This window comes from Portunus trituberculatus, chromosome 40 (assembly GCF_017591435.1).
Source record: "Portunus trituberculatus isolate SZX2019 chromosome 40, ASM1759143v1, whole genome shotgun sequence".
NCBI classification, from domain to species: Eukaryota; Metazoa; Arthropoda; class Malacostraca; order Decapoda; family Portunidae; genus Portunus; species Portunus trituberculatus.
Window position 1 is genome coordinate 17695723 of NC_059294.1, and position 18469 is coordinate 17714191.

Consider the following 18469-nt stretch of genomic DNA (forward strand, 5'->3'; position numbering starts at 1 on the left):
ACACACACACACACACGGTAGCTCAGTGGTTAGAGCGCTGGCTTCACAAGCCAGAGGACCGGGGTTCGATTCCCCGGCCGGGTAGAGATATTTGGGTGTGTCTCCTTTCACGTGTAGTCCCTGTTCACCTAGCAGTGAGTAGGTACGGGATGTAAATCGAGGAGGAGTGACCTTGTTGTCCCGGTGTGTGGTGTGTGCCTGGGCTCAGGCCTATCCGAAGATCGGAAATAATGAGCTCTGAGCTCGTTCCGTAGGGTAACGTCTGGCTATCTCGTCAGAGACTGCAGCAGATCAAACAGTGAAACACACACACACACACACACACACACACACACACACACACACACACACACACCGCGTAGCGTAGTGGTTAGCACGCTCGACTCACAATCGAGAGGGCCGGGTTCGAGTCCCGGTGCGGCGAGGCAAATGGGCAAGCCTCTTAATGTGTAGCCCCTGTTCACCTAGCAGTAAATAGGTACGGGATGTAACTCGAGGGGTTGTGGCCTCGCTCTCCCGGTGTGTGGAGTGTGTTGTGGTCTCAGTCCTACCCGAAGATCGGTCTATGAGCTATGAACTCGCTCCGTAATGGGGGAAGACTGGCTGGATGACCAGCAGACGACCGTGGTGAATTACACACACACACACACACACACACACACACACACACACACACAGACAGAGAGAGAGAGAAACTGACACTCTTACTTCCGCCTTCTCGTATTTTACCAAGTGTGGCGCCACAATTTCCTCCTCACTGTTCTCCTTCTCACCTGTGCTGCTCTAATTCCCAATCACTCAATATGCATCCCACTTTACTGCTCTGCTTCTCTCTTCCTTTTGCATAGCTTTCAACTTTCAAATGTCTCTTTAGTCCCCTTCCTCCCTTTCTTCAAACGCATATTTCTCCAATGCTTAATACATGTGTTAATCAGTTTTCATCTGTTCAAAGAGAGAGGAAAACTATGTAAACGACTTCTTCTGCACTGCTGCTATTCCTCAAGCAACTTGTCACTTAGTTGTAAAACTCGCATAAGTTCTCGGACGATAACTAAAAAGGATTTCAACTTTACTGAGATTCCTCGTCTAAATTCCTCGCATTGTCAAGCCGGTAAATTGTCCCACTTCTTCGCAACTTCTGCACAGACAAGTATACTTTACCTTGCTCGTGTCTTCTTATGAGGCTTGTTTTAGGTCACAGCATGTAATTCCATCGTATTGTTTTCTCTGTCTTCTCAAACACTTAGAGTCCTCACTGGTATATTGCCTCGAGCTTCTTCATATCTTCTGTTTAGACCAGTGGTTCCCAAACTATCTTACCTGACGCCCCCTTCTTGCTTCCAGTAGACCCGCACGCCCCCCCCTCCCACTTCCTCTTTTGCTCATGTGAACTTATTTTATTTTATTGCATTTATTTCTTAGCATTGTTCAGGAAAACAGATCTCTGTTTGTATTAAATTTTAATAATGAAAGCCACTCAAACAAATAATAGTACATTCCAGAGAGACATTTTGATTTTATTATTCTTATAATCTATTAAAACATTTTTTTTAGCAGATGACTTCACGCCCCCCTTGAATTCTCTTTACGCCTCCCTAGGGGGGCGCGCCCCCCAGTTTGGGAACCACTGGTTTAGACAAATATGTTTCTCTTTGGTCACGGTTTTTTATACGATTTTATTTAATTTTATAGCCTGTACTTTCATTGTCTTTCCACTGTCCCTCGCATGTATCACAGCGTCTGTTTCTTTTCATTAAGCTCCTACTTCCGTTAATGTCTTAACGGACAAGTTTACTCGACTCCTTAACAAATGGCGAGGTGACCTGATACAAAGTTTTCGTTTTCTTTTATCCTCTTTTACAGCGACACAGTTTACCACTCTGGCGAACAAAGGGCGGGAGGTGTCCAGGGGAAGACTTCTTGGTGCGGACTATAAAGGAGAAATTCCTAAAGGGAGGGCGAAATGAAAGTGAATCATTGTGTTCCTGTCGCTGTGGTTAAGTGGTTAATATCGTTACCGCACCACCATATTGGTCGGTCATTGATATTAACTAGGTTACGTTACGCTCTTCTCTCTCACAATAACTTTCAATTGACTTTAATTCTTCTCAGTTTAAATTCTTATTCTTGGTCACTGTTTTTGATGAGCATTTCTCAGATGTTTCTATCTTAATCCTTCGTCTTTTTATGTCTTTTTCAATGCCATCTTTTCTCTCCTTTCCCTTATTCTTTTGTATCTCATATCTTCTTTAATGCAGTCTTTCCACCTTGCTGCCCATTCACACTATTCAACATGTCTCCTTCTCATCCCATCACGTCACCGTTCCGTCAGAATTTTTTTACATGTAATCCAATGGATCTGTTCACACCAATCGGTTCGTCGCCATCACGCCTCCATCACATCATGCCACCGTCATGTCGTCACGTCACCACGTCACGTCACGTTACGTCGAGAGAGAGAGAGAGAGAGAGAGAGAGAGAGAGAGCTTATTCAATAGCTCATTAACATTTTTTTACTGCTCGTCCAAAGCGCACTCTCTCTCTCTCTCTCTCTCTCTCTCTCTCTCTCTCTCTCTCCATACCATTTCCTCACACCTCCACACCATTTCATCACATGAAGAGGTAGCAGTTTAGATGACGATCCCATTCAAGGAAAGGAAACCACATACGAAATGCCTTTTCCTGCATGGAGATCACTTAGTTGTATGATAAATCCAAAGAATTATTCGCTATAAGATATTTATCTTTCGCCTTATATTCGCTACTGCCTCTTCCCTGACACTGGTTTCCTTGATTCAATGTCAAAGGAAGACGCAGAGGACAGCTTGAGAAATTAATAAGGAAAGACTGTTACGCTGCCATCACGCCGTGCCGGGAACATCTGGCCCGCCCGTAACATACTCCACCTCCTCCGCTTGCTACCTCGTTCGCCACCTCTCCACCTCCCCTTCCACGTCACCGTCTCATGAACCTTCCACGTCACCGTCTCATGAACCCTCCACGCCACCGTCTCATGAAGCCCCGCTACTGTCCCGAAGTTGGATTCACGCGGCCCCATTCGACTCAAGCGGAAGTGTTAAGCAGGCTCCCTGATTTCTGGAAGTCAGTCGAGATCAAGGCCTCAACCAGTGAACACACCGCCTCTTGGACTACCATGGGATCCACCTCACCCAGCACTTCACCACTGCGACACCTCATAAGTATCACTTCCCCTCGTCCCACTTTTTCCACATTGCCTCCATATAGGATTAGTATTATTGTTAGGTATTAAGCTGAGTTCTTTATTGCTGTATTTATTTATGTGTTATATGTATATGTGTATGTCAGTTTCATGTGTTTCATGTTATATCTATATGTGTATGTCAGTTTCATTGTTATTGGGTTATTAAATTGTTATCTATTGCTGCTGTGGTAGACGGCTACTGTTCTTCTCCTAAACCTATTAATAGTGGTGTTTCTCAGGGTTCTGTCCTGTCACCCACTCTCTTTCTATTATTCATTAATGACCTTCTTAACCAAACTTCTTGCCCTATCCAGTCATACGCTGATGATACCACCCTACATCTTTCCACGTTCTTTCAGAGACGTCCAACCCTTCAGGAAATCAACAGATCACGCGGGGACGTCACGGAACGCCTGACTTCCGATCTTTCTAAGATTTCCGATTAGAGCAAAGAAAATCTAGTAGTTTTCAATGCCTCAAAAACTCAATTCCTCCATCTATCAACTCGACACAACCTTCCAGACAACTATCCCCTCTTTTTCAATGACACTCAACTGTCTCCCTCTTCCACAATGAATATCCTCGGTCTGTCCTTTGCTCATAATCTTAACTGGAAACTTCACATCTCATCTCTTGCTAAAACAGCTTCTATGAAATTAGGTGTTCTGAGGCGTCTCCGACAGTTTTTCTCACCCTTCCAACTGCTTACTCTGTATAAGGGCCTTATCCGTCCCTGTATGGAGTACTCTTCGCATGTTTTGGGGGTTCCAGTCACACAGCTTTGCTTGATAGGGTGGAATCGAAAGCTCTTCGTCTCATCAACTCCCCTCCTCTGACTAACTGTCTTCAGTCTCTTTCTCACCGCCGAAATGTTGCATCCCTTTCTATATTTTATCGCTATTTTCATGGTAACTGTTCTACTGATCTTGCTAACTGCATGCCTCCCCTCCTCCTGCGGCCACGCTGCACAATGCTTTCTTCTTCCTCTCATCCCTATTCTGTCCAACTCCCAAATGCAAGAGTTAACCAGTACGCTCAATCATTCATCCCTTTCACTGGTAAACTCTGGAACTCCCTCCCTGCATCTGTATTTCCGAATTCCTACAACTTGTCTTCTTTTAAGAGGGAGGTATCGAGGCATTTGCTCCCCCTAATTCTGGCTGACGGTTTTGGCACTTTTTGAAGTCTTTGGAGAGCCAGTGCTCAAGTGGGCCTTTTTCTAACTTGGCCCTCTTCCCTACGTAAAAAAAAAAAAAAAAAAAAAAATTGGGTTATTAAATAGCTTCTTAAGTGCCCCCTTTGCATTTCCTCACCAGTTGAACCTGCAGTGTTTTTTTTTTTTTATTGTTGTTGTTCACCGGCTCCCCGATGCTAATCTTACCCATTTAACCGGTGAACGTAACAATTGGCGACCGTGACAGGACTATTATAACCCTTGTTCAGTGTTCCATTTTTCCAGTGACTTTTTTTGTGATTACATTATTTTTTCTTATGTGTTTCTGTGGTGTTGTGACTTTGATGTGTTTTTTTTTCTGTGACTTACTCTGCGTGTGGTTTAAATTTACCTTTGTGCGATCAAGTGGCTCCTTTTGGGTTAAAAGTGCTTCGTGACTTTCATTGGTATCGCATAGCAGTGGTAGAGCAGGAAACCAGGTAGAAAGGCGTGTTCACCGATAGCACTTATCTCTATTTTTGCACATAGGCAGGTGTGTAATAAGTGTTATCCAAGTGTTGGGATCATCATATGTTCATGCGAACCCTCAATCCCCTCACTTCGCGGATCATTTTTCTCGCTAGTTAGAATTGGCCCTTTAACTAGTCCCTCAGACTAATCCGCCTCCTTATCAATAACAAGTCTCAGTACAATTCGCTCCTCACTCTCAAGTCTCGTAACTAGAGTAATCCGGATCCCTCTTAATGCCGTAATTCTCTAGTTTACCCCCCATTAGTGATTGTACTCATAAGTGTTTACTTAAGTATAATCTAGGTAATTTCCAAGGTTGCCTTTATTATCACTCTGCCAAGTTCCTCACTTAAGTAATTCACTTATCATTTTTTTTGTTGTTTGTTTAACATCTATTTAATATGGCTTCCGCTCAGTTTAACGTTGAAGATTTTTGTGCTGACCCTTCTCTGGAACAACTTAAAGATGCTAATATAAAGAAGGACCAATGGAAAGCCATCGCTAAACATTTTGATGTTCCCATCACGTCTCAGATGACTAAAGAGGTCATTAAGAATGTAGTTGTTGAACATCTAGTGCAAGAAGGTCAGTTGCTAGGAAATGCCATAGAAGAGTTAACTCCCATGTCAGCAGCCTCTACGAGGACTATAATACACAGTCCCCAGGAAGAACAGGATAAGAGTAGGATAAGTCAGTGGGAAATTGAGAAGCTTAGACTAGAATACCGGATGCAAGAAAAACAAATGCAACTACAGGCAGTAAAAGAAGAAAGAGATGCAACTACAGGAGAAGAAGCGAAAGAGATGCAACTACAGGCAGAAAAGAAGATAAAGAGAGAATTTCAGTTACAACTTAAAAGGCAGGAGAAAGAGTTAGAAATTCAGGAGTTAACCCTACGAAATGACGCTAAGTTTAGAGGGGAAGAAATAGATATAAAGAAAAAGTTAGCAAGCTTTAATCCCGCTACAGCTGTTCCCCCTTTTGATGAATCTGATGTTGACGAGTCATTTCGTGCTTTTGAGAGCATTGCCCAAGGATCAGTGGGTGTCTCTCCTTGTCCCTAAGCTAGTAGGAAAAGCTTATAGGGTATACAACGGCCTTAGTGATGAGGTAGAGTATGAAGAGATCAAAGGTAACATTCTAGACGCCTACTCTATCACTTCTGACGTATACAGACAACAGTTCCGAAAGCATGTGAAACCAGACTCTCACACCTATGTTGAATTTGCTAGTGAGAAACTAAGACAATTTAAGAAATGGTTAGCCGCCCTTAACATTACCACCTTTTCGGAGTTGCTCAATCTAATGGTCCTGGAAGAATGGAAGAACAAGTTACCCTTTAATATTCTGAGGCATGTGGAAGAACGGGAGAGAGTGATCTTATGTCTGCCGCTAAAGTGGCTGATGCCTTTGCTTTGTTGATGGGATCCCTGGGTAGTAGAGGTCGTGGTTCACTATCTAATGTTAGGTCCTCCTTTGGGGAAGGTTTTGGGGGCGCGGGTGGTAAGCCGACCGGATTCTCGCCAAATGCATATAATTCCCCCTGGTGTACATACTGTAAGAAACCAGGTCACACGATCCAGAAATGTAGACACCCAAATTGCAAGGCCTCTCAACGTCAACCTTCTTTTGTGGCCCCTAAACCTAACACATTTGAGAACAAGAAACCAGTGGCCCTAGCTAACCCTGTCAACTCTCCTCTAGAACTTTATGACTCGTACATGTATCAAGGTAAAGTGTCCCTGACTGATGGTAAAGACAAGGCAATAAATGTCAAGGTTCTGCGTGATACAGGTGCTGCCCAATCCATCTTAAGGGAAGATGTCATCCCTAACATCAAACAGGCTTTCACTGGGAGAAGGTGATCCTTACAGGTCTCGAATCACAGCTCTCCTATCCCTTGGCTAATATTAGCTTACAGTGCCCTTCATTTCAGGAGAGGTTGAGGTAGCCATTAAACCTGGTGAACTGCCAGTACCGGGGTACATCTTGTACTGGGTAATGATCTTGCGGGTAACTTGGCTGTTCCAAACTTAATTGTTCTTGATTCCCCTTAACAGAAAGTCCCACTAAGACCCTGGACGAAACATCCCCTCACTTCTTCCCAGTGTGTGCAGTCACCAGGTCTCAGTCCAAGTCCCCTGCCCTTTCACCACCTCCTCCACCAATGATTGCCTCTACTGACAACTTGTACAATAACATCATTTCAAAGGAGAATTTGATTAATGCTCAGGAACAGGATCTCACTTTGGCTAAGATCAGACATGTTGCCAGTGAGACAAAGGATATGTCTAAATTGCCTTGTTTTTATTATCAGGAAGGAGTCCTGATGCGTGCCTACAGACCTCCTGAACTGAAACAACTAGACACCTGGTCAGAAACACATCAAGTTGTCATCCCTTGTCTGTAAGACCAGCCATTATAGAACTAGCTCATGATGGATTGTCAGGTCATCTAGGCATCCAAAAAACCTACAAGAAGGCTCTTCAACATTTTTTTTGGCCAGGAATGAAAAAGGATGTGTCACACTATGTAAAACATGTCATATATGTCAAATTGTGGGTAAGCCTAACGAACGCCTTGTGCCAGCTCCTCTGACGCCTATTCCAGTTCAGACGGAGCCCTTCGAAAAGATCGTTCTAGACTGCGTAGGGCCCTTACCCAAAACCAAACGAGGGAATCAGTATTTGTTAACCCTCATGGATCCCACTACCAGGTACCCTGAAGCATTCCCTCTTAAGAACATCACATCAAAGACCATTGTAAAACATCTAATACATTTTTTCACCTCGGTAGGAATTCCAAAACAAATTCAGTCTGACAAGGGTAGCAATTTCACTAGCAATTTTTTCCAACAGATAGTGAATGAGCTAAACATCGACCATGTAACCTCCTCGGCTTACCACCCCAATCCCAAGGCTGTCTGGAGCGGTTTCACCAAACATTAAAATCCATGATGAAGTATTGCTTGGAGCATCAAGGAGACTGGGATGAAAGTATCTCTTTCCTTCTCTTCGCTTTAAGAGAATCTCCTCAAGATTCTTTAGGTTACTCCCCTTTTGAATTACTCTATGGTAGACAGATCAGGGGGCCTCTCAAAATATTAAAGGATCAATGGTTTACTCAAAATACTCCTTCAAGCCCCAGTGTGTCTGACTACATCAGTAACCTTAAGAATAAAATCAGTGAAGTCAGATCTTTTGCTAAATCAAACTTCCTCAAATCTCAAACTAAAATGCAACAAAATTCTCTTCCCAAATCTGTCATGAGAAGTTTCAAACCAGGAGACAAGGTTTTACTTTTTCTCCCACTCCAGGCAATGCTCTTCACAGTAAGTTCATGGGACCTTATGTTGTGGCTCAAAACTAAGTCCATTAAACTATGTGGTCCACACTCCTGACCGTCGTAAGGATTCCCAACTAGTTCATATTAATCTAATGAAACCTTACCACTCCAGAGAACCAGAGGACGACTTGTCTCGCACTGTACCTGTATGTCTGGTAGGGAAGGAGTCTGGTCCTGTGCCCCCCGAGGAAGAGTCCGACATCGAATTCCTCTTCTCGTCACCTAAAGGACGCCCTCAAACAGCCAAATCATGTCCAACCTTGATGAGGTTTTTCTTTCCTTAACACCTTCACAACAGTCTGATCTTAAAAAGTTATTGCTAGACTTTTCAGAAATCACAGGTGACCTTCCAGGACTTTGTACTACTATCCAACATGATATAACATTAATATCTAATGACATCAAGCCTATAAGACAACCAGCCTATCGCATTTCACCCATTAAAAGAGACTTGATGAAAAAAGAGGTAGACTATCTGCTCTGTCATCACCTTGCAGAACCTAGTATATCCCCTGGGCTTCTCCCTGCCTGTTAACATCTAAGCCAGATGGTAGTAGTCGATTTTGCACCGACTACAGGAAATTAAATAAAGTGACGGTGCCAGACTCCTACCCATTGCCCTTGATAGAGGACCTTATAGATAGCATAGGAGTAGCCAAATTTGTAACCACCATAGATTTACTTAAAGGTTACTACCAGATTCCCTCTCGGACGAGGCCCGAATAATATCCGCCTTCATCACCCCCTTCGGACTATACCAATACACAGTGATGCCCTTCGGCTTGTCTAATGCTCCCGCCACCTTCCAGAGGGCTATAAATTACATCACCCAGGACTTGGAGGGAACATCTGCCTATCTGGACGACCTGGTGGTGACTTCGGACGACTGGGTGACACATCTGACCCGTCTCCGGAGGCTGATGGGTCGGTTGCAGGAAGCCGGTCTTACAATCAACCTGGCCAAGTCCACCTTCGGGAAGTCTACGGTGGTCTACCTGGGACATGTGGTGGGAACGGCAAGGTTCGCCCCAAGAGAGCCAACGTGGAGGCCATCCTTGGCTTCCTGTCCCTACCACCAGGAAAGCTCTCATGAGGTTCTTGGGGATGGCTGGTTTCTACAGACGATTCTGTAGGAACTTCTCCACCCTGGCCGCCCCTGACGGACCTTATCAGCACTTCCGTCCCCTTCCACTGGACCCTGACCTGTGACCAAGCCTTCCAACATCTCAGTTCCTCTCCTCGAAGCCAGAGGTCTGGACGCCAGATAACTCCTGCTCCTTCCATCTACAAGTGGACGCGAGTGGAGTTGGAGTGGGTGCTGTCCTCCTACAAGCAGACTCCACAAGCGGCATCCTCCATCCCATCGCCTATCACTCCACCAAGCTGAAGAAACACCAACTGAACTACTCCACCATCGAGAAGGAGGCTCTGGCACTCGTCCTGGCGCTCCAACGTTTTGAGTGCTACCTTCATTCTGGCCCTCAAACTACGAAGGTCTTCACCAATCACAACCATCTGGCCTTCCTTCACGCCATGAAGAACCGAAACCAACGCATTCTTAGGTGGGCCTTGTTAACTCAACCCTTCAACTTGGATGTCCACCATATCAAGGGGGTGGACAACATCATCGCCGACGCTTTATCAAGATCTCCCGTCTCACCTCCTTCATGAGCCCATTACGGAGGTCTTAGGGGGGGAGGAAATGTTACGGCCCACTCCACTACCATCACCTCCTCCGCTTGCTACTTCGTTCGCCACCTCTCCACCTCCCCTTCCACGTCACCGTCTCATGAACCTTCCACGTCACCGTCTCATGAACCCTCCACGTCACCGTCTCATGAAGCCCGCTACTGTCCACAACGAAGTTGGATTCACGCGGCCCCATTCGACTCAAGCGGAAGTGTTAAGCAAGCTCACATGATTTCTGGAAGTCAGTCGAGGTCAAGGCCTCAACCAGTGAACACAACGCCTCTTGGACTACCGTGGGATCCACCTCACCCAGCACTTCACCACTGCGACACCTCATTGCAGTATCACTTCCCTCTCCATAATGGGAAGACTGGCTGGGTGACCAGCAGGAAACCGTGGCGAATTACACACACACACACACACACACACACACACACACACACACACACACACACACACACACACACACACACACATTCACGCACACACACATATTCACGCACACAAACACACACACACACACACACACACACACACACACACACACACAGACACATACACAGCGTAGCATAGTGGTTAGCACGCTCGACTCACAATCGAGAGGGCCCGGGTTCGAGTCCGGAAGCGGCGAGGCAAATGGGCAAGCCTCTTAATGTGTAACCCCTCTTCATCTAGCAGTAAATAGGTACGGGATGTAATTTGAGGGGTTGTGGCCTCGCTTTCCCGGTGTGTGTTGTGTGTGATGTGGTTTCAACCCTACCCGAATATCGGTCACTATGAGGTCTGAGGTCTTTCCGTAAGGGAAATGCTGGCTGGGCAACCAGCAGACGACCGTGATGAATGAATAACACGCCCGGGCGCGCGCCCTCCAGTGGGCGCGAGCACCTGAGCACCTGCGCACTTGCACACCTGCACACAGCAACAGCCTTGATATGTGTCGCTACAGATGTTCATTTAATTGATTATGAGCTAATCAAATGGTCGTTTTTACAACTACAACGTTTTTCAATAAAGGCATGAACAGATTCACATCAAAGTACATACGTTATTTGATGAGGTGTTTGAATCTGATTAGAAATGCATATATTATTAGGTAATGTTCCTGACGACTACTGCTTGTTCATGTATTATGACGCATGAAGCAAGGAATCCACTTTATTTTTTATTTACACCTTGCCTTAGCTGCTTACAAAACAGTAAGGAGTGCAAGTGTTTCAAGCAACAGTGTGGATCTCAATATTCTTGAGAGAGAGAGAGAGAGAGAGAGAGAGAGAGAGAGAGAGAGAGAGAGAGAGAGAGAGAGAGAGAGAGAGAGAGAGAGAGAGAGAGAGAGAGAGAGAGAGAGAGAGAGAGAGAGAGAGAGAGAGAGAGAGAGAGAGAGAGAGAGAGAGAGAGAGAGAGAGAGAGAGAGAGAGAGAGAGAGAGAGAGAGAGAGAGAGAGAGAGAGAGAGAGAGAGAGAGAGAGAGAGAGAGAGAGAGAGAGAGAGAGAGAGAGAGAGAGAGAGAGAGAGAGAGAGAGAGAGAGAGAGAGAGAGAGAGAGAGAGAGAGAGAGAGAGAGAGAGAGAGAGAGAGAGAGAGAGAGAGAGAGAGAGAAAATGCCCAGCATTGCTTTAAGTCTAAAATACTACGAGTGGAAACAAAGGCATGCACTCCTGTGCCTCGGTTGGCAGCCACACACAGTAAGTGCTCACACACATAACAGTGACTCAGCCAGTAAACTTTCATGCATCTATGTCCTTTTTAGGGATCTGTTTCAACATGACGCTCAGATAGTGCTCACTATGCATGTCATTTCTCTATTGTCCGGCTGTGAAGTGGAACAAGGAAATGTGTTCTTAACAGTTCCGTCGTTTTATCTCGAAAAATTTAAAGAGCCATTAGTTGAATTGAGTGGAGGAATTTAAGGGTGTTTTTTTATAATTCTTTTGGTAATTCATTAATAATTTCTTACAAGTAATGAAAAGAAAACACCCAAGAAAACCCAGCTGGTCATCTCTGCAGTCGTGGAAAATAACCTTCGTGAAAATTTGAAAGGTTTTAAGAACACAGGATAAAAAAGAAGAAGAAAAAAAAACATTACACCTTCTGTAGTGTAAAGATTCTTGCACAGAGGAAGTGAAGGCGTCTTGTGTTGTAAGAGACCGCATCTTTGCAGGACACACGTCAGAATAAATACCGGATGCAGTATTGGGCGAGAGAGTACAAACCGCTATGACAAACACAACACCAGCAATGTAAACCATTCTCCGACGATGGACAACACGGCACACTCACTTCTGCTGATGGAAAGCTGCAAGTGCCCATTGTTTCAAAATAATGGTTTCCTGAGTTGAACGTGTTGCTTTTGTACGATATAAGCTTTTGTTTGTAATGAATTAGATAAGGTCTATTTAGAAGACATGTCCATTTCTAGAGAACAAGAACAGCTACATTTGCGCAATTTTCCAACACAAACGAACCTAATATACGAAGGTTATGTATATGTATGAGATAACCTGAGCTTGGAGGTGAAACTGAAGAACCAGGACACATTAATATCGCTCGCTTTCCGAGGACATGTAAGTGAAAGGATCTTAAAAAACCTCTCACTTGTACGAGGTTATGAATTCCGCCTCTATGTTCTTGTAAATCTATAACCTAACCAATGCACATAATTTGACGAGTTTGCAATTCTCTCCATATTGAAACTGGAATGGATATATTATTTTGGGGGGAGTTAAAGTAATGCAGTCTGGTGCTATCTGGACCTTTGCTTTGCTTGACTGGCTAAAAAGTAATGATTAACGAGAAGCACAGCAAACTAAACTCCTCTCTCTCTCTCTCTCCCTCTCTTGAGAACATGGCCATTCACCTCTGTGGCCTTTAAAAATAGTGAAAATAGTCATGATGAGACATAGATAGATAGATAGAGAGAGAGAGAGAGAGAGAGAGAGAGAGAGAGAGAGAGAGAGAGAGAGAGAGAGAGAGAGAGAGAGAGAGAGAGAGAGAGAAGAGAGCGCAGGGGTGGTGGGGGCGGGTGTGTTCTGAAGTGGAGAGATGACGCAAGTGAAGCAGGGGAAGGACAGGGAGGTAGCTTAATACCTACACGAGGAGTCACGTGGGAATTTCTTCCCTGAAATGTGCGCTCTATAAGTGACGAGTGTTAGTTAGTACGTTACTCACACCGGCGTCAACAGGTGTGACGTGAAGGTGTGCTGCACATTTGCCATTAATATTTCAGGTGTTACTTATAATACTTAGTGATGGTGGTGGTGACGGTGGTAGAACTAGTAGTAGTGGTAGTGATAGTGGTAGTAACATAACATAACATATAACATAAATAATAGGATAACAAAGGGCCACCAGGGCCCATCTCGGTTATCCTGTATCAGTCGCACAGCGACCTCGTCATCAGTACTTAAAGATACACTTACAAGTACACAATATCATTATATACTAATTCTAAATATTTGGCCCATTAACAGGGCTAAGTCCTGCAGCGAAATTCTCTATAATTTGTGGTCCCCATAGTAGTAGTAGTAGTAGTAGTAGTAGTAGTAGTAGTAGTAGTAGTAGTAGTAGTAGTAGTAGTAGTGGTGGTAGTGGTAGTAGTAGTAGTGGTAGTAGTGGTGGTAGTGGTGCAGCAGTGGTAGCAGTAGTGGTAGTGGTAGGTAGTAGTGGTGGTGGTGGTGCAGTGGTAATGGTGCTAGTGAAATTATTATTATTATTAGTGGTAGTAGTGGTGGTGGTGGTGGTGGTGGTGGTGGTGGTGGTGGTAGTAGTGGTAGTAGTAGTAGTGTGTAGCAGTAGTAGTAGTAGTAGTAGTGGTTGTAATAGTATGGTATTATTATTATTATTATTATTATTATTATTGGTGGTAGTGGTAGTGGTGGTGGTGCAGTAGCAGTAGCAGCAGTAATGGTGGTGGTGGTAGGTGGTGGTGGTGCAGCAAGTAGCAACAGCAGCAGCAGCAGTGGTGGCAGCAGCAGCAGCAGCAGCAGCAGCAGCAGCAGCAACAGCAGCAGCAACAGCAACAGTGGTGGTGGTGAGCAGCAGCAGCAGCAGCAGTGGCAACAGCAGTGGTGGTGCAGCAGCAGTGGTGGCAGTGCAGCAGCAGCAGTAGCAGCAGTGCAGCAGCAGTGTAGCAGCAGTGGCAGCAGCAGTGGTTAGTGGTGCAGCAGCAGTGCAGTAGCAGCAGTAGCAGCAGTAGTAGCAGTAGCAGTAGTAGTAGTAGTAGTAGTAGCAGTAATAGTAGTAGTAGTAGTAGTAGTAGTAGTAGTAGTAGTAGTAGTAGTAGTAGTAGTAGTAGTAGTAGTAGTAGTAGTAGTAGTGGTGGTGGTGGTGGTGGTAGCAATAGTAAATGACGGTATAAATAGGAACTCTAAAAAATAAGAAGAAAGATTCCTGATGCATTATATTTTGCAGTATTTGATTTTACGGGGCAAATATTCTCTTTCCTTGCAGTACAGGTCGCCTCGGTTCAAACGATACATTTAATCTGGAACGTGCTCAGCAAGAACACTTAAAATTTGAAGGCATATATTCATGATATCTATCGATTGAATATAAATAGCTTTTAAACATAACCTAAATGATGTGTATACTAATATAATTTCGATTCTTTGAATATGAATAACTTCGAAATATAGACTAGATTACCATTGCATTACTTCTGAAGACTAACATGATGCACCAGTCAATTGTAGAATAAGTGATTATTGTACTATTATAAGTCCCATCTGTTAAATACAAATAGTTTTGAAATATAGACTCAATGATCTTAACACTACCTCTGAAAACTAACGCGATGCACCAATGTACCCATTTCTGAAACACTTAGCACCGCACTTCAAATTTTTAAAAGGCTTTAGTTGAAGTTACTCGAGTTTTACGATTGTAAGGACAAATTAATGAGATTCCTACATTACTAAAAGATGAAACAGCTTGAGAATCCGACAAGTCATCATTGTGGCCTTTGAAAATAGTCGTAATGAAAGAGCAGAGCGTTTCTGAATACGAAATAATATTTTGCACCTGGAACGTTAACAAATCGGCAGAAAATTACGTGGCGATGCAGTGAGAGACAAAAGTGAGTTCCGGCCGTCCGTCAGTCAGTCGAAGATAGGAACATCAGCTACCTATATGCGTCCTCTGCTCGTTTGGGAGAAGTTCCATCAGTCCTTAATTAATTCTACTGATGGGATTGGTAATTGCATTTTCTTCTTCATCCTTTTCACTGCCAATCACCGTGAGCCTTCATCTCCTCCTTCTATCACGCAGAGTGACACGCGTTATTCCTGTCCTGGCAGAGAGTTATTTAGGTGCACTGACTGAGTGGAGGGTAACTCTCAAGCTCGAAGGGAAATAGTGAGAAGTTGATCGTGTATCTGCATTATTGATACTTTTTTGTTCTGAATTATCTCGGAATTGAACATGTGCTTTGATGCAAGTTTAGAATATAAAGGCACATGAACAGTTCAAATATTTCAGTACGTGTCATCTTACTTCAAAGGTGTCATAAATTGCAACGGGAAGAATTCAAAACAAATGCAATACTATCCTACAATATCAAGCTAAATTTCTAACTGGCATTACGTCTACATGAACAGTATACGTACACAAGAAAAAAAAAAAAAAAGCAGGGCAGGGTTGAGAGGGTGAGGGGAGTGAAATCTCTCTGAGAATGTGAGGAAACACACAGCCATGAAGTGAAGTGGCCCTTGGCGTGTTTTTCACAAGTGTGTGGTGCGCAGCGGACGACCGCAAATCATCCAGTTGGAGCACGTGTGATATACATACATACGTATATTACAAATATATGTAGTACATTCATACATACATACATTCACATATACAGTATTTCATTGACAACAAATTTTCCATTATCATACAGAGAGATAATAACACAACTAAAAAGTGGGAAGAGAGAGAGAGAGAGAGAGAGAGAGAGAGAGAGAGAGAGAGAGAGAGAGAGAGAGAGAATCACTGCAGATGCAATAAATGACGCGCACAGTTACAAGGAAGCGTCGGAATTCTTATCAAGTAAAGCAGAGTCAATTTATAAAGGTGTGTGAGAAGCACCGTCTATTCCTGCTTATATGAAATGCTGGTGTGGAGAGCAGATGAGAGAAACAAATTAGTGAGAAGAGGTGAATGAGGTCAAAGTTTGTAGACATGAACTAGAAAAAAGAGGAAACGCTGACTACGTGTTAGGGATGAGAGTGCACGGTGAGACTAAGTGTATGGAAAGAGCAAACATAGGAGTATGAGAGGGAAGTTATTAAGCCAGTAGAGATTGTATGAGTTCTAATTGCCAGTAACTGTAGGGAGAATCAATATCTTGCGTTATCAATACGAGCTTCCCATTATTAAGAAGGATCAGTGTCGATGACGGGACTGAGAAAAATACAAGGATCTTATGAAATAGAAATACGATACTGTCCTATTGAAGAGTAAAATTTCACACAGATATGAATAATCAATGTTACGATGAACAAGTAAAGTACAAACAAGTTACCGGCCTAAACCTTAGTTAGAAAAGCTTGCCAGGTAAAATCGGTATCCTCAACGTAACTGAGATGACAAACAAAGAATCAACAATACGCAAGTCCAAGTCACAATAATTTCACGCGAAAGAATTTTTTTCTATGTAAGAGGGGAACACTGGCCAAGGGAACAGAAAGAGTTAAACGAAAATGCCCACATCGGTTGCCAGTCCCAGTGGAGGTCCGAGATAGTTAGCGAAAAGGAGGGGATAAATGTCTTGGAAACTCCCTTTTGAATGAGTTCAGGTCATAGGAAGACGAAAATACAGAAACAGGTAGGCATTTCCAGAGTTTACCAGAGAAAGGAATAAATGATTGAGAGTATTGGTTGACTCTTGCATTAGAGAGGTGGACATTTTGATTAAAAGGAATCAAATCCCATGACGAAACTATGAAAAAGTGATCAAAGTAAGCAGTCAAGTTACAAGAAAAAGATTAGTATCCTCAACAAAACTGAAAAGAAAAGATAACGAGCAAAGAAGGATCTACATAACTCCCAAGGCGTGAGTCAACAATGAATCACATCGCCCCGAGGAGTCAGTGTCCATGACGAAAGGGCGAATAGAGATCAAGGTAAAAAGTCTATAAACCCCCCAAAAAATTATCCTTAAGAAAACTAGAAAAATGGGTATCTGCATGACATCCCAAGCATGCCACAAAAAAATATGGGAAAGAGTAAAACACCATTTTGTAACAAAAAATCAATAACGGCGAACAAACTGCGAAAGGAGCTCAAGGAAAATAGTCAGAGTGCAGAGGAATAACACGCGAGGCACATTCTCTCCTCGCAAACACTCAGGGAGTATATAAAGTCTGTCTTAACACCACTATTCTCTCCTGTTATCGGACACTATTTCTGCTAAACAACTTGTATACAAAACTTTCCTAAAGGTGCCTCATCCTTAGCCTCGATCCAAGAGAGTGTGTCCAGTGCATTGTGGGAACAGCGATCCATACCACCCCACATGTCGCTGATTTCATGTCCTTTCAAGTGACTATTTATGTGACATTCATAGCAAGTTTACGTTATGTTTATGTAGAAGTTTATGTATATCATGCAAAGTTTTGAGTGTATAAGAATTACTTACTTTTCTCTATTTTTATGCTTGGATTCAATATATACTTTACATAATCACTATGATCATTATCACATCACCATCACCATCATCACCAGCACAAAAAAATGTTTCCCAAAGATTATATTTTATAGCTTTTCCTCTTAATTTCTACTTGTTACATCACCAAAACTATCATTTCCACCGAGTATAAATCCAGAACAAACAAAAAAAATCTCTTTAAACCTCTAAACAACACAAACAAACATACCACTTTGTAGAGCACCCAGCCAAATATATTTCCAAATGCCTCAATGAGCAACATAATTTAAAAACTGCGCGGGTAACCAAAGCGGAGTTTAGAGACTTGTGAAATCTGTGTGGCAATATATCCCTCGTTTTTCTCACGGATAATCACTAGGCTGAGTGGAAAACCAAATAACATGTGGTGAGGTTAAGGAAGAAATATGAAAAGAATGGCAAAATTCGAAGGGAAAAATATAGTATACACAGCATGGACGAGAGAGAGAGAGAGAGAGAGAGAGAGAGAGAGAGAGAGAGAGAGAGAGAGAGAAAGAGGAGGTGAAACTCTCTCTCTCTCTCTCTCTCTCTCTCGAACACACTTTACTAAGGATAATGAAATATGATAATGTTGATGCTGATAATAGTAATAATAATACTAATAATATTAACAACAACAACAATAATAATGATAATAGTAATAAAAAAAATAATAATAATGAGTAATAATCATATCAATAGTAAAAATATAAGCAATAATGATAATGATAATAATAATAATAATAATAATAATAATAATAATAATAATGATAATAATAATAATAATAACAATAATGATAATCTTTATAACATTAGTAACAATAAAACAACATCAATGGATAGGTTTACCAGTTTTTATAAATAGAAGGGAAACTACAAGAAGCCAAC

General features: G+C 42.9%; 1 protein-coding gene across 4 annotated transcripts in view; it reads right to left on the reverse strand.

The window, feature by feature from the left end:
* Positions 1 to 18469, reverse strand: part of LOC123515958 (endoplasmic reticulum aminopeptidase 1-like) — a 197643-nt gene that overhangs the window by 178219 nt on the left and 955 nt on the right. The window lies entirely within an intron of this gene.